Genomic DNA, 17298 nt, shown 5'->3' with positions numbered 1-17298 from the left:
GTTAGTCAGCGCCGTGTTTGTGTCCTGTCGTCTTCGTCCAGTTCTAGCGCTGTTTGTTCGTTCAAAATCAGATGTCAGTACAGCCCAATCGTTCACCTTAATAGGCGCCCGTTACGCTCTTATGACAAAATGTTCCCTTTTAGAAGATTGTTTGTATGCTTCGACGTAGCTATTAAAAATTCAAAGATTGCGAGCATTCGCAGAAGTTTCTGCTCAATATGACATATGAAAACGACCAAGAATGCACCGGTTATAACATACGTGAATGTAACCTTTGGGAAAGCGGCGCGCAATATACGTTACACAAGTTACGGCAAAGCGCACAATTATCTTTAATCATGCAATTTTTATACTCTGAAAGAGCCGCAAAAATATTTTCAGGCATAATTACAGGTATGCTACGCCTCGCAAAATATATTCAAGAATGTAAACACGAAATCAGAGTGATGCATGAAAGAAAGGTCCATGTTGTCACGTGATGCGACGACGGCGAAGCTAGCAACATGCAGAGTAGAGGTGCCTACAGATTCCACGCAATGCTCGAGTTGATGTTTCGTTAAGGAGTATGTGGTTAAGTGGATATGCCGCTATGCTTAAAGCTGATAGAAGTATTACAAAAGGAGAGCTAAATCTTTGCCTAGTACTGAGCAGGCACGTAGGCAAGGGGTGATGCCTTGCCTACGCGCCTGCCTACAGCCTTTATACAGTTGATGAATTTACAATCTTCCGATGTAGAGGGAGATTGTGATCGCACGAAAACACTTTTCCCGAGCTGTTGGCGCGGCGCGGTGCGGCGACCCGAGCAGATTGTGGAGGATTCGAGCCCATGGCGCATAGTGACGTCACGGCTTGGCGCGGCAGAGTAGAGCTTGGCGCGGCGGCCGAGATTGGTGGCGGCGACGCTTGCCGCCACACCAGCTGCGACCGGTTGCCATGGCGCCGCGCAGCGACGTCATCGCTCAGCGTGGTTTCTCCAGTCCACGGATCACACCTTACTCCCGGATTAAATAGCTCCGCTGTTAAAAGCGGGACGGTCCATTACGTACGCATCCTTCCTGAATATTTCCCTGCAAATCGCAATAAAATAAGATAATTTGCAAGAAAACTACAGCCAAACTAAATAGGTCTATTCTAAACGAATGCCCCCCTATTTAAAACTACAAGGGGTATATTTTACATATTTGCAACTGGGCTAGAGAGGCAGAAAATTACCCTTCTTTTAAGTGCGGAGCATTTTAGCTGCCCGCGCTGTCGTATACTGTCACAGATTGGCGTAACGAAGGCAAATTCACGTATCACAATAAAGAGGAAGCAAGCGAGAAATAGAGAGATAAAGAAAGGGAGAAAATAGGAAGAAAAATAGAAATAGATAGAAATTAAGGGGAAAAGGACAGAAAAACAAGAAAAGAAAAAAGGAAAGACAGAGAAAACCGCAGAGAAACAAACAAGGCTGCCTAGTTCCGCACTTCCTTCAGACCACTACTCGTACGAAGCTGCGTTTTTTCATTGCGCGAACTTCTCTGCAATAATTCCGAAGAGGAGGGCCTCTGTCTTTCTCTTTTATTGCATTAGCGCTGGCATCCCGGCCAGCGAAGGGGCAATGCAAGCTTCGGCCACCCGCTGAAAAAACGCCTGTGCAGGCGTTTCGCCATCCCACACCTCTGACACATCTGGGTGCAGTCGAACCAGCGCTGTTATACTATATATCAATAATTGTTGGGGTTTAACGTCCCAAAACCACGATATGATCATGCGAGACACCGTAGTGGAGGGCTCCGGGAATTTCGACCACCAGGGGTTCTTTAACGTGCACCTAAATCTAAGTGCACAGTGCTCAAGCATTTTCGCCTTCATCGAAAATGCGGCCACCGTGGCCGGGATTCGGTCCCGCGACCTGCGGATCAGTAGTCCACCACCATAACCACTAGGACACCGTGGCGGGTAACCGGCGCCGTTGCTTGCCTCCCTCTGCGAAGGCATATGTCGGCGAGAGAAACCCCTACGAGCCGAGCGACTGAAATTCCTCAAACATTTGGCAGCCGCAGGCTGCGGCCCTTTTGATAGAATACAAATCCCACCGCAAGAAGACGAGAACCACAAAGATTATAACTACTAAAGCAGCAACGTTCACAGCTTCTGTGCCACCTAAGCAATCGTGTCGCAGAAACTCATAGTGCCAGCAGCATTCTGTGGACCATCATTTGAAGACCCGCAATGATGTCTCGAAACGCACGAGAGATTCTTCATTTTCAAAAGCTGCAACTTCGAAGGCAAGCTGAACACGTGTTTTTCGCTTCAGACGTCTTTCTCAGGACATGGCTCGAGAGCCACATATCCACCCTCACAACGTGAGACGTTTTCTTGCACTATAATCTTGTGTGTTTGCCCGAGCGTTGTCATCAAAAAAGAGCCAGAGTAATGGGTACTATACAGCGGTCCTTAACTCTCAAACGAGAGCTGCGCAATGCAATATTGAGAGAATATGACTCGTCTTTTCTACATCGCCCACACTGGCAAGTCTATAGAAAAAAGTTCGCTTCCACATTCGAAGAGTAAAACACGAACACTTCGCGGGATTTATAAGGCAACCTTCCAAGATGGCCGCGGTATTCAAGTCGGAACCATGAAGATCTAGAAGCTGCTTTAGATGCGGCAAAAGCAACACCACCTAGATTAGCTTCTTCTAGGTGGTGTTGCTAAAAGTAATAGAGCTGCTGTAAACTCACGACAGGCTACGCTGAAGCTTAAGCCCGTAGCACCAAGGACCTGCGCTCAGCCACTAAAGCGGTCATATGTGAACAGCTGCGTCATATCCTTCTACAACACAGCCTCATGAAAACCAGTTAGTTATATCGCCGGTGACGAAATTGTGCGAACACTTGAAGCCGCTGAGCCAGTGAATAGTCACGTGCACGCCCTGAGTTACACTATTGCCGTATTCTGTCAATCTGCTGCTCCACACCCGCGCCAAAACGCCGCGCCGCTGCCATTTTAACGCGATAGCGTTAAAGAGCTCGTATCGCAGAAATTGCGCTGTCGGCGTCGGGGCCGTTGGTTGTGAGCGAAAAATCATCATCATGTCCGTGACCGAAAAATCGAAAAAGCTGCAAATAAAATAAATAATAAAAATGTGGGGTCCGAATGAGAATCGAACCCAGGCCGTCCGCGTGGCAAGCAGGTGTTCTACCACACAGCCACGCCTCTGCTTGGAGCTGCACTGCAAGTAACTTTCATGGTTCCCAAAAATACGCGTCCTGTATACAGGTGTCACAGTACGAGATGTATATCGCAGTAGTATTGCGTGGTACAAGTGTACATTGCCATAGGGCGTCACACCATGCCAATATCATAACGACTTCGTGGTTTAAAGACAGCCACCCATTACAAAAGGCGCACACATTAGTGCGCGTATTCCCTTAAGACCACGTAGTGGGTGCATCGCAACTTCGAAGAAGTTTCTCGCGCATAATTGCTCCTGGTTTAAAGCATGCTACCCATTACATAAGGCACACGCCTTAGTGGGCGCATTCTGTTAAACCCTCGTAGTGTTCGAACTGCGCAGTAGGAACAGAATATCGCTATCGCGTTCAGCTCTTAAAGGCGAAGCTTAAGCATCCCCCAATTTTTTTTGAAGTACCTGAACCAACATTCAACATACACCGGAGCCTTCCCGTCGGTAGAGAGGAGCAGCGCCTGGGTATTCTCCAATACCACAACTTATGTTTATTGTCGTTCTCAAGGGTTCGACAAACGCCACTTTCGAAGCTCGGTGTCATAACCGAAGAATGTGCCAAACTACTCCGTCGTAGTTGTTGCCTAGTGTCAATGCAAAAACAAGAAGTTATCAAGGAAAAAGTCGGCAAAATGCCGCGCAGCAAAACCGCATAGTTATCCAAGAGGGCATCCCCAGTATTCTTAGTGAAATTCGCGTTGCCTGAAATAAGGAAAGCACGGTTAACATATATATCCCCACCAACGTACAGACGACGCTATGAAGCACACCTGTAACCCAAGATAGTGTTCGTTTATGAACCTCGAGACCGGCTACTTTCAAATTGAAATCGATGCGAAGCCGAGAAAGAGCTGCCTTTATAAACCTTGGCGGCCTGTTCGAGTTCAAGGCCGTAGAATTCTGTGTTTGCTGTGAGTGTTACTTGCTTTGCCTGGACAAGTGCTTTCAAAACAGGTCAGTCGTTATTTGTATGATTGGTGAATTCTTCATCCTTACAACAACGCGGCTATTTCTGTGCCGTAGAAGTTAGTAGGCAATCTTAGGGAAGTGCTCTGGTTTGAGAAAGACTTCCATGACGAAATGAGTAGGTAAAAATACCTGATTCGATGCCAAAATGCATTCAGAAGTCTCGTATAGTTCTTCTCGGCACGCATCGCCAACGTCATTCGCGTGGCACATTTGCATAAGACACACGCGTCCTTGTTTGAACAGTGGGCTCTGTGAGCATGCTGCAACAGGCATCACCAATAATGCAGTACAAAGGCTCTGCATGGCAGCGCGTGTGTAGAAACACTCCGCATTTGTATGTTGATGGTAACAGTAGGACAGTCATTCCTTAAGATACTGAGGGGCTATTTCATGAGCCATGACATTGATGAAGCAGTGCACTAAACGACAGCCACGTTCTCGCGAACTCGAAAAATCTCATAAGAATTTCTTCTCTGCATGTTAGTCATGCAGCGCCTTACGACAATACGTTCTTCTTTTCATGTTCTTCTTTTCTTTCGAGTGCCATTTAGGGCCCTATAGCAATAAATGTGCAATTCATTCGAATTTATTTATGCCATTACAATCACGGTTTCTGCTCCCAGGTTTGAAGAGAGATGAAGATAGCAGGAAGGTTAAACACGAAACGCGACACAAAATTCTTCCACAGATAAATTAGACCTCTTTTATGCATGCGATATAATGATAGAGCAGGAATCCTACAGAGAAGGCGGCCGTCTACGGTACGGGAAATATTCCGATAATGTGGAGGCCACTTTTGATGTCGAGTTGTCGAGTGCTAAGAATCGTCACGACAACTTTACGAGTGTCATTTGAAGATTTGACGCGAGAACTATGTAAACGCCAAAATAGCTATATAGACATGCATGACTCGGCATGAATAAACGTTACATAGCACGTGTTCCAAAGAATAAGTAATAACGCGTTTTAATTAATCTTCGTAACTGAAACCATAACTATTTTGCAGTGTCAACATCAGCGGAGGGGGCAACAGTGATGACTGCGTCGACTGTCCAAGAAACAAGTAACTCTATAGGTGATGCTGTGAACGGGGTTAGTACCGAAGGAACGAGCCGTAAAACGACGACGCGGAAAATAAGAGCTGCGGCTGCCGTACGACTAGCTGCTCTCCCAGACATTTCTGAAACAATTTCAAGAAGCACTGAAACTAGTGGTCAAATGGCCGGAGGAGCTAATGGCAGTGAATCTACTGAAAATATCGGTAGGGGTTCAAGTACCATTCCGAGTAGCTCAAGCAGCGAAGGAAAAAGCCGGCAAACGAGCGCGGAGTCAACCAGCGATACTAAACATGTTAACACAGCTTCAACCACCACAGCGAGCCGCTCAAATAGTAATGGTACTAGTGGTGAGCCGTCCTCAGCAGACACAAGCATTGATTCTGTTGAGCACATAAGTACTCTAAGTACCCGTATTATTACTTCATTCAAAGAAACCAGTGGCCCAACAGAGGGAGCAGTTAGAAGTCATGAAGCTGCTGAAAATAGCAGCGATGCACCCAGCACAGCCAGGATGACTGATCCGACCACCATAGCCGAAAGAGGTAAAGAATCAACTGAACACACGAAATTCAGTTCTACAACAATTGCAAGCAGTTTATTCAGCGAAGAAACCAGTGGCTCAACCAGTGGAGTAGAGACAAGTAGTGCCACCAGCCAAGATATGAGCAGCGTTTCAACCACATATGAAAGCAGTTCAACCAGCGAGGGAACAGGCTATCATACTGCCGGACAAGCGACAAGCGCTCAATCTACTGAAGGTGTAAGCACTGCTTCATTCACCAATGCTAGCAGTTCAACCAACGAACAGACTGGTGATGATAATGACGAAGATAGAAGCACGTCGTCTACTGAACATATGAGGAGTGGTTCAGCAACCTCTGCGAGCCCTTTAATCAACGAAGTAACCAGTGGTCCATTCAGTGGAGCAAAGACAAGCAGTTCACCTAATCAAGTAACGAGCCGTGTTTCGACCACTTCTGCGAGCATTTCAACAGGCGAACAGACTGCTGGTGATACCACGGGCGTAGACATGAACCCGCCATCTAATGAATACATGAACAGTGCTTCAACAACCGCTGCGAGCCCCTTCATCAGCGAAGAAGCCAGCCGTCCAACCAATGTAGAAGAGCCGCCAAGTACTGTACCTAGTCAAGATAGCACCAATGTTTCAACCATTTCTGCAAGCAGTTCAACCAGCCAAGGAGCGAGCGATCATTCAGATAAGCAAGAGGAAAGCAGTTACTCTAGTCAAGATAACATTATTGTTTCAACCACTACTGCAAGCAATTCAATCAGTGAAGGAACAAGCGACGATACCACCGGACAAGAGACAAACGTTGAATCTACTCTAGATATAAGCATTGCTTTATCCACCCCGGCGAGTCGTTCAACCAGCGAAGAGGCTGCCAGTGATGCTGCCGCAGAAGAGACAAGCTCATCATCTAATGGATATATGAGCAGTGCTTCAACAACCGCTGCGAGCACCTTAATCCGCGAAGACGCCAGTATCGCAACCAGTGCAACCAGTGGAGCAGAGGCAAGCACAGAACCTAGCCAATATATCAAGAGTGTTTCAACGACTTCTGCGAGCTTTTCAACCAGTGTACAGACATCTGGTGATACTGCCGGAGAACAGATCAGCCCATTATCTACTGAGCATATTAGCAGTGTTTCACCAACTGCTGCGAGCACCTTAGTTAGCGACGAAACCGGTAGTCCAACTAATGTATCAGAGGCAAGTAGTGAACGTAGCCAAGATAGGAACGTTTTAACCACTTCGGCGAGCAGTTCGACCAGCGAACAGACTGCTGGTGATACTCCCGAAGATGATACAAGCACTTCATTTACTGAATATATGAACAGTGGTTTAACAGCCGCTGCGAGCCCTTTGATAAATGAAGGCGCCAGTGGTCCAACGAGAGGAGAGGAGACAAGCACTGTCACTAGCCAAGACATCAGCAGTATTTCAACCACATCTGCAAGCCGTTCCACCAGCGAGGGAACAAGCCGTCAAACCACCGGACAAGCGACAAACGCTCATTCTATTGAAGGTATAAGCACTGCTTCATCCACCACTTCTAGCAGTTCGACCAGAGAAGAAACTGGTGGTGATACTGCAGAAGGCACAAGCACTTCATCTACTGAACATACAAGCAGTGGTTCAACAACCTCTGCGGGCCCTTTAATCAACGAAGCAACCAGTGGTCCATCCACTGGAGCAGATACAAGCAGTTCATCTAGTCAAGATACGAGCCGTGTTTCAACTAATTCTGTGAGCAGTACAGCCAGCGAACAGACTGCTGGTGATACCACGGGCGTAGAGGAAAGCCCACCATCTGCTGAATACATGAACATTGCTTCGACAACCGCTGCGAGCACCTTACTCAGCGAAGAAACCAGCGGCGCAACCAATGTAGCAGAGACAAGTACTCTACCTAGTGAAGATATCGGCAGTGTTTCAACCGCTTCTGCTAGCAGTTCAACCATCAAAGGAACAAGCGACCATACCACCAGACACGAGACAACGGTTGAATCTACTCAAGGTATAAGCAATGCTTTATCTACCCCTGCGACTAGTTCAACCAGCGAACAGGCTGTTAGTGATGCTGCCGGAGAATGGACGAGCTCATCGTCTAATGAATATATGAGCAGTGATTCAACACCCACAGCGAGCACTTTAATCGGTGAACAAAGCAGTAGTTCAACCCGTGGAGCAGAGCCAAGTAGTCAACCTAGCAGAGATAAGAGCAACATTTCAACCACTTCTAATAGCAGTTCAACAAGCGAACAGACTGCTGGTGATGCCTCCGGAGAAGAGACAAACACATTATCTACTGCGCACATGAGCGTTGCGTTAACAACCTTTTCGAGCACCATAATCAGCGAAGCAACCAGTGGCTCAACTAATGCAGAAGAGACAAGTAGTGAATCTAGCCAAGATAGCAGCTTTTCTACCACTTCGGCGACCAGTTCCACCAGCGAACAGACTGCTGGTGACGCTTCCGAAGAAGATACAAGAAATTCATCTACCGAACATATGAGCAGTGTTTCAAAAACCTCTGCGGGCCATTTAAACAACGAAGAAAGCAGTGCTTCATTTAGTGGAGCAGAGACAAGCAGTTCACGTAGTCAAGATACGAGCCATGTTTCAACTACTTCTGCGAGGACTTCAACCAGCGAACAGACTGCTGTTGACACGACGGGCGTAGAGACAAGCCCGCCATCTACTGAATTCATGAGCAGTACTTCAACAGCCGAAGCCAGCACTTTAATCAGCGAACAAAGCAGTAGTGCAACCACTAGAGCGGAGAAAATTAGTGAACCTAGCAAAGATATTGGCAGTGTTTCAGCCACTTCAGCGAGCAGTTCAACCGGCGAACAGACATCTGGAACGACTGACGAAGAAGGGACAAGCATTTCATCTACTGAACGCCAGAGCCGTACTTCAGTAACCGCTGCGAACTCTCTAATCAGCGAACTAACCAGGGGTCCAACAAATGGAGCACACAAAAGTAGGGAACCTAGTCAAGATATCAGCAGAGATTCAACCGTTTCTGCGAGCTTTTCAACCAGGACTGCTGCTGATACTAGCGGAAAACAGACAAGCACATTACCTACTGAGCATATGAGCAGTGCTTCAACAACCGCAACGAGCACCTTAATCAGTGAACAAACCAGTGGTCCAACCAATGGAGAAGAGAGAAGTATTGAACCTAGCCAAGATGGCAACGTTTCAACCACTTCGGCGACCAGTTCAACAAGAGAACAGAATGCTGGTGATACTGCCGGAGAAGAGTCAAGCATTTTATCTACTCAACGTATGAGCAGTGCTTCAACAACCGCAGCAAGCACCTTAATCAGTGAAGAAACCAGTAGTCCAGCCAATGGAGAAGAGACCAGTAGTGAACCTAGCCAAGATAGCAACATGTCAACCACTTCCGCGATCAGTTTAACAAGCGAACAGAATACTGGTGATGCTGCCGGAGAAGAATCAAGCATTTCATCTACTCAACATATGAGCAGTGCTTCAACAACCGCAGCAAGCACCTTAATCAGTGAAGAAACCAGTAGTCCAGCCAATGGAGAAGAGACCAGTAGTGAACCTAGCCAAGATAGCAACATGTCAACCACTTCCGCGAGCAGTTTAACAAGCGAACAGAATACTGGTGATGCTGCCGGAGAAGAATCAAGCATTTCATCTACTCAACATATGAGCAGTGCTTCAACAACCGCAGCAAGCACCTTAATCAGTGAAGAAACCAGTAGTCCAGCCAATGGAGAAGAGACCAGTAGTGAACCTAGCCAAGATAGCAACATGTCAACCACTTCCGCGAGCAGTTTAACAAGCGAACAGAATACTGGTGATGCTGCCGGAGAAGAATCAAGCATTTCATCTACTCAACATATGAGCAGTGCTTCAACAACCGCAGCAAGCACCTTAATCAGTGAAGAAACCAGTAGTCCAGCCAATGGAGAAGAGACCAGTAGTGAACCTAGCCAAGATAGCAACATGTCAACCACTTCCGCGAGCAGTTTAACAAGCGAACAGAATACTGGTGATGCTGCCGGAGAAGAATCAAGCATTTCATCTACTCAACATATGAGCAGTGCTTCAACAACCGCAGCAAGCACCTTAATCAGTGAAGAAACCAGTAGTCCAGCCAATGGAGAAGAGACCAGTAGTGAACCTAGCCAAGATAGCAACATGTCAACCACTTCCGCGAGCAGTTTAACAAGCGAACAGAATACTGGTGATGCTGCCGGAGAAGAATCAAGCATTTCATCTACTCAACATATGAGCAGTGCTTCAACAACCGCAGCAAGCACCTTAATCAGTGAAGAAACCAGTAGTCCAGCCAATGGAGAAGAGACCAGTAGTGAACCTAGCCAAGATAGCAACATGTCAACCACTTCCGCGAGCAGTTTAACAAGCGAACAGAATACTGGTGATGCTGCCGGAGAAGAATCAAGCATTTCATCTACTCAACATATGAGCAGTGCTTCAACAACCGCAGCAAGCACCTTAATCAGTGAAGAAACCAGTAGTCCAGCCAATGGAGAAGAGACCAGTAGTGAACCTAGCCAAGATAGCAACATGTCAACCACTTCCGCGAGCAGTTTAACAAGCGAACAGAATACTGGTGATGCTGCCGGAGAAGAATCAAGCATTTCATCTACTCAACATATGAGCAGTGCTTCAACAACCGCAGCAAGCACCTTAATCAGTGAAGAAACCAGTAGTCCAGCCAATGGAGAAGAGACGAGTAGTGAACCTAGCCAAGATAGCAACATGTCAACCACTTCCGCGAGCAGTTTAACAAGCGAACAGAATACTGGTGATGCTGCCGGAGAAGAATCAAGCATTTCATCTACTCAACATATGAGCAGTGCTTCAACAACCGCAGCGAGCACCTTAATCAGTGAACAAACCAGTGGTCCAACCAATGGAGAAGAGAGAAGTAGTGAACCTAGCCAAGATGGCAACGTTTCAACCACTTCGGCGAGCAGTTCAACAAGGGTACAGAATGCAGGTGATACTGGCGGAGAAGAGTCAAGCATTTCATCTACTCAACGTATGAGCAGTGCTTCAACAACCGCAGCGAGCTCCTTAATCAGTGAAGAAACCAGTGGTCCAACCAATGAAGAAGAGAGAAGTAGTGAACCTAGCCAAGATGGCAACGTTTCAACCACTTCGGCGACCAGTTCAACAAGAGAACAGAATGCTGGTGATACTGCCGGAGAAGAGTCAAGCATTTTATCTACTCAACGTATGAGCAGTGCTTCAACAACCGCAGCGAGCTCCTTAATCAGTGAAGAAACCAGTGGTCTAACCAATGGAGAAGAGACGAGTAGTGAACCTAGCCAAGATAGCAACGCTTCAACCACTTCGGCGAGCAGTTCAACAAACGAGCAGAATGCTGGTGATGATGCCGGAGAAGAGTCAAGCATTTCATCTACTCAACATATGAGCAGTGCTTCAACAACCGCAGCGACCACGTTAATTACTGAAGAAACTAGTGGTCCAGCCAATGGAGAAGAGACGAGTAGTGAACCTAGCCAAGATAGCAACGTTTCAACCACTTCGGCGAGCAGTTCAACAAGCGAACAGAATGGTGGTGATACTGCCGGAGAAGAATCAAGCATTTCTTCTACTCTACATATGAGCAGTGCTTCAACAACTGCTGCGAGCACCTTAATCAGCGAAAAATCCACTGGTTCGACCAATGGAACAGGTAGCAATAGCGAACTTAGTCAAGATATGAGTAGTTCTCCAACTATCTTTGCGAGCAGTACAGCGAGTGAAGAGACTAGTGGCGAGATGACTGACCCAATCACAACTGCCGAATCAACTAACGTGATGAGCACTACATCGCGTTCTACAAGCACTGAGAAAACAAGTGGTGAAGCGACCGGAAGAGCTACTGCTAGAGGAACAACTGGAGATATCGTCAATCATTCAACTACTGCTAAAATTAGTTCTCGCAACGAGCAAGCGAGCTCCACTGTAGCCCTCAAAAATACTAACACGACTGAAGAGATTAGTAGCGCAACTAGTAGGCCTACCAGCAGCGCAACCACGTCTTCCTCCACGATCAGATATGCACGCAGTACAGTGCTTCCAGTGAGCACGAGTGTTGGTACAAGCGAGACGCCTTTTTCATTATCAAAAATGCCTGCGACTACCACTGTCAACGAAGCTCCTTCTACTAAAACAGGTAATCTGCTTAATTGAATTCAGTAGGAGTCGGCGTTATATGTACAGTCGTGGCTCCAAGATCGTACATAGTTTCACTTGCCTTTATTTCTACAACTAAATTACATTCTTTTATTTGGCGATCATTCGCGCTCCCTCTTGCAAATAATATTGAGTCAGACAGTACTGTCATTAGCAATAAGCGCACCACTGATGACGCAAGGAGGAGAAAAGTCACTAGGGCGCAAGCACTGTGTTCGTGCCCGCGTACTAACCTGTATAAACGTCTTGCGCTGAATGATCGCAAACGTATTCCGAACTTGCCGTATCTTCCTTATTCGTCCATTGTGCACAACAAAACATTTATCTCTTAAGAACTGCTGTTAACAATTGGCCCCATCAAAACTGCTACGCAGGTTTCAGAATCGCTAAAAACCTATTACAATCATTTTAAAGAATGTGCGATAGTGTATGTATTGAACCTTGTCCTGCCAGCCGGTGTTTGCAAAAAAGCTCCCTTAGGGCACACATGTGGTACCGCGATTCAAGCAAACCGCAGTGTAGTACAATTTTTATTAAGAGTATGAGGTTGTGCCTCTATCTTTGTTTCCCTGCCCCTGAGAGTGCTTCTTTCCCATATTACTTAGTAATATTGTGGGCATTTATTATGCACATCTTCTTCATGTGTACATTATCACCATCATGATGCATTTGGTTATGCATCCTCATCTTCGTCGTGTATCATCACCATCAGTGTGGGTTGATCGTGCCTGTTCGCTGCCGGACCTTCGGGACAAATAAACGTCTGCCCTACCAAGACCTCATACGTGGTGGAGGTTGCTTCTGGATCCCCCGTCCTCTACTCGTCCGCTCTACCTCCTGGAGCTTCGCTCAGGTCGCCGTTTACGCCAGCTGTACAGCAATATGTCACAGCACGAGCAGGTCGCTGCTGCTACCGTCCCCACTCTGGCACCGCAAGACACGCCGTCACACGTCGTAAACAGCCCCCAGCGCGAACCTCATCTCTTCGCTGGTCTGCGCGGAGAAGACGTGGAGGACTGGCTGGACGATTTCGAGCGTGTCAGTTCTGCTAGTCGGCGGGACGACACGTACAACCTAACTCACGTCTCCTTCTACCTTACCGGTGTGGCGAAGACGTGGTTCTTCAACCACCTGATTGACATCCCCGACTGGGCTACCTTCAAAGAACAGCTGCGCCAAGTCTTTGGCACACCGGCCGTTCGGTCGGCTCTCGCCAAGAAAACCCTCGAGGCTCGAAAACAACACCTCAGCGAGTGGTACACGTCCTACATCGAGGATGTTCATGCGCTCTGCCGACGTGTCAACGCATCAGTGTCAGAGTCGGACAGGGTACGCCACATTCTCAAGGGCATTACAACTGTCGCATTCAATGCTCTTGCCATCAAGAATCCGGCTACCGTTGCTGAAGTTGTCACAACGTGTCAGCGCCTCGACGAACTCGAGTCTGTTCGCCTCCCGCCGGACAGTGATTAAACACGTTCTACGGCGGACGCAGACCTACGAGGCATGATAAGGGCACTGATACGTGAAGAATTGCGATTAATGGGATTCTCAGTGCCTACACTGTGTCCCAGTCAGCCTTCCGGCACGGCCTTGCGTGATGGCATCAGGGAGGAGCTAGCGTCCCTGACCCACTCGGCCCACATTCAACCCGCTGCCTCTCGCCTCCTACCAACATTCGCGCAAGTTGCTCCCACACCTTTCGGGAACGCCAACTCGACGTTGCAGCCATCAACATACGCGTCGGTTGCTGCCGCGCCCCCCGCGAGCTTCCCCTCACCGCCAGCTGAGCCCTCGTCTGCCCATCTGACTGCGCTATCACCCGGTGCCCCAAACCCTGCCTACTACCCGCCTTGGCGATCACCTCACCCTACGTGCTATTGTTCCGTCTATCGCGGTCACATCTCACGTTTTTGCCGCAAGCGCCAGCAAGACGAGAGTCGAGGATACATGTGCGAGCGTGACTTCCCCGGAGGAACCTTTTACCAAGGCCGCCGTTATTCGTCACCTCCGCGTAGGTCACCATCTCCGTCCGCATCGAGTGAAGTGCGCAATAGTTATCGGCCAACCAGACGCCGTTCACCTTCGCCCTTCCGTCGCTCCTCGTCTCCGCTTCGGCCTGCCTCCCTCACCTCTGACCACCGTCCGGAAAACTAAGCGATGCAGTTTTTGGAGGAAAAACTGCATTCACACACAGGACTCAAATTCCTCCAGCACGCCCTTGCAATATGATTTCTGTAATAGTTGAAGGAGTGCACGTCGATGCCTTGGTGGACACTGGTGCTACGTTTTCTGTTCTTCGTGCTGATTTGTGTGCCCGTCTCAGGAAAGTGATGACGCCTTTCGATGGACCTACACTGGTTGCAGCCCAGGGGAACACAATTCGCCCTTTCGCTCTGTGTACTGCCCGCGTGCTAATCGATGACATTCTTCACCACATAGAGTTCGCTGTGCTGTACCCGTGCTCTCACCAACTCATTTTAGGATGGGATTTTCTGTCGTCTGCTTCCGCGGCTATTTGTTGTGGCCAACGTGTCGTCCACCTTACCGGCACAGACTACTCGCTCGGCGACGACATCTACAAGCCACTTCGCCTCGTCGCTGCTACAGATACCGAGCTGCCACCACGTGAACAGCGAATCGTAACGGTCGTGTCCAACGACGTCGACTCTGGTGACGTATTGGTCACCCCGTCACCCCGCTGCCTTAGTAAAGGCATACCTCTTGCATCGGGTGTCGTTCGCTTCCACAATGGTTCAGCTCTCGTCACCGCCACGAACGCAACATCGGAAAAGATTTTACTTCCGCGGGGCACCACGGTAGCCTGCGTTGCCGATCCGCAGCCTGTATGCGTCGTGCCTCTTACGCCTGTCTGCTCCAAAGGCCACTCTACTGCTGATCGTACTTCTTCCTCCGCCCTTACAGCAGTCATCAGCAGTGACTTGACAGATTCGTAGAAGCAGCAGCTGGTTGCTTTGTTGAACAAGCACGCAACCTCTTTCGATGCCTATTCGTCCACCTTGGGCCAAACTACCGCTGCAGCACATCGCATTCAGACCGACGGAACGTCGATTGTGCACCGACGCCCGTACCGCGTGTCTCTAGCCGAGCGAAAAATCATCGAAGAAAACGTAGCCGACATGCTGCAACGGGACATAATCCGCCCCTCAGCCAGCCCTTGGTCGTCTCCCGTTGTTCTGGTGCGGAAAAAGGATGGTTCCGTACGCTTTTGCGTAGATTACCGGGTGCTCAATAAGATCACTAGGAAGGACGTATACCCTATGCCACGGATTGACGACGCTCTTGATTCCTTACAAGGTGCGGAATACTTTTCGAGCCTCGACTTGCGTTCCGGCTACTGGCAAATCCCCATGCACGAAGATGACAAAGAAAAAACAGCGTTTGCCACTCCGGACGGCCTATATGAGTTCAACGTGATGCCTTTCGGGCTATGCAATGCACCCGCGACTTTTGAGCGAATGATTGACACCGTGCTGCGTGGCCTGATATGGAAGACTTGCCTGTGCTACCTAGACGACATTGTTGTCTTTTCATCAACGTTTTCTCAACACCTGCAACGCTTGGATGAAGTTCTGACGTGCCTTGCGGGCGCTGGTCTTCAAATTAACACCAAGAAATGCTATTTCGCCAGCAAGTCCATTAAAGTCCTCGGTCATGTCGTGGGCAAGGACGGAATACGCCCTGACCCCGACAAAACCGCTGCGGTGCTTCGCTTTCCTCGCCCTGAGAAGCCTAAAGACTTGCGAAGTTTCCTTGGCCTCGCGTCTTACTTTCGTCGATTTATACGAAACTTTGCCTCCATAGCTGCACCACTACACAAGCTACTTGTCTCCGGTACGCCCTTTGAGTGGTCTTAGGAATGTGAATCGGCTTTTGACATGTTGAAGGATGCCCTCACGAGCGATCCTGTTCTTTCCCATTTTGACGAAGCCGCTCCGACTCTCCTGCACACAGACGCTAGCGGCCGCGGTTTAGGCGCCGTTCTTCTGCAGCGCGACACCTCTTCGCGAGAGCGAGTCGTTGCATACGCCAGCCGCGTACTCTCTGCAGCCGAGAGGAACTACACGATCACCGAGCAGGAATGTCTGGCCGTCATCTGGTCGGTGCAGAAGTTTCGTCCCTATCTGCACGGCCGTCATTTTACTATTAAAGACGATAGTCTTTCTTGGGATACTTAAACTGAGAAATTTTGGTCCGTCTTTCTGTCTGTCTGTCTTTCTGTTTGTCGGCACGTCACTCGATTCAGCCACTCGGCCAAAGTTGCACCACTTGCCCAAGGGCCAGCCATCTTGAACGGCTGACTAGGTTCATACTTGTGTGCACTGTCGATCAAAATGCAAACATTACGCATATCAGAGGCTCAGCATCACTAGGTAAGTATTAGGTGGTGTGTTCCTTTAATAGAAAATACATACATACGCAATTCTAAAGACCGTAGTTTCTTAAGCTGCGCTGAAAATGCCACTGCGCTGAAACATGCCTTCCTCCGTGCCCTCTGCGCGAGCTCATTGTTGTGTTTCGGTTTCGGTTCTGTATTGCACTGTACGAATGCCATGGGGTGCCACTCTGGCATTCCTGTTTTACCCAGGCGACGTGTAATTAAAAGAGTGTGTGGAGAGTACTCGTTGAGTGCGGACGTTTCTTCTGCTTCAGCGCTTCGCGCCAAACCGCATGTTCGGGCTGGCTGGCGTCCACGCCGGTCGCGTTGGTCACCGCCGGTATTCGCCTGCTGCTGCGCCGGGACTACCAGCCCGCAACACAGCACTCATGTTTCCCGACGTATTGCCAGATGGCGTCCATATCTCACGCAGCGCCTCTTCTGTCGTCTTTAGACGACATTTGCAGCGAAGCTAGCAGATTCGCGGCCAATTTTTGTTACTGACCACCACGCGTTATGCTGGCTTTCCACGCTCAAGAACTTATCGGGACGCCTCGGTCGCTGGATTCTGCGTCTTCAGGAGTATGAGTTCGATATCATCTACAAGTGTGGCAAAAAACTTCAAGACGCCGACGCTCTTTCTCGCTGCCCGCTACCTACGGCCCCGCTCGGCGCTTCCGCAACCGCTTCGCCCACTTTTACATCGGTCCCCTCCCTGGCCTCTATAGACCACCTGCCTCCGGACAACGACCATGAATTTGCCTCTCGCCAGCTAGCTGACCCGTACTGTCGACGGATCATTGGCCATCTCTCTGGAACTTCCTGTCCACTTAACGCGCGGCTACGTCGCCAACTCTCGCAATTTAAGCTCGAGAACTCCGTGCTGTACCGCCGAATTTACCAT

Source organism: Rhipicephalus sanguineus, chromosome 3 (assembly GCF_013339695.2).
Source record: "Rhipicephalus sanguineus isolate Rsan-2018 chromosome 3, BIME_Rsan_1.4, whole genome shotgun sequence".
Lineage (NCBI taxonomy): Eukaryota > Metazoa > Arthropoda > Arachnida > Ixodida > Ixodidae > Rhipicephalus > Rhipicephalus sanguineus.
Note: the sequence above shows the minus strand (reverse complement) of the source record.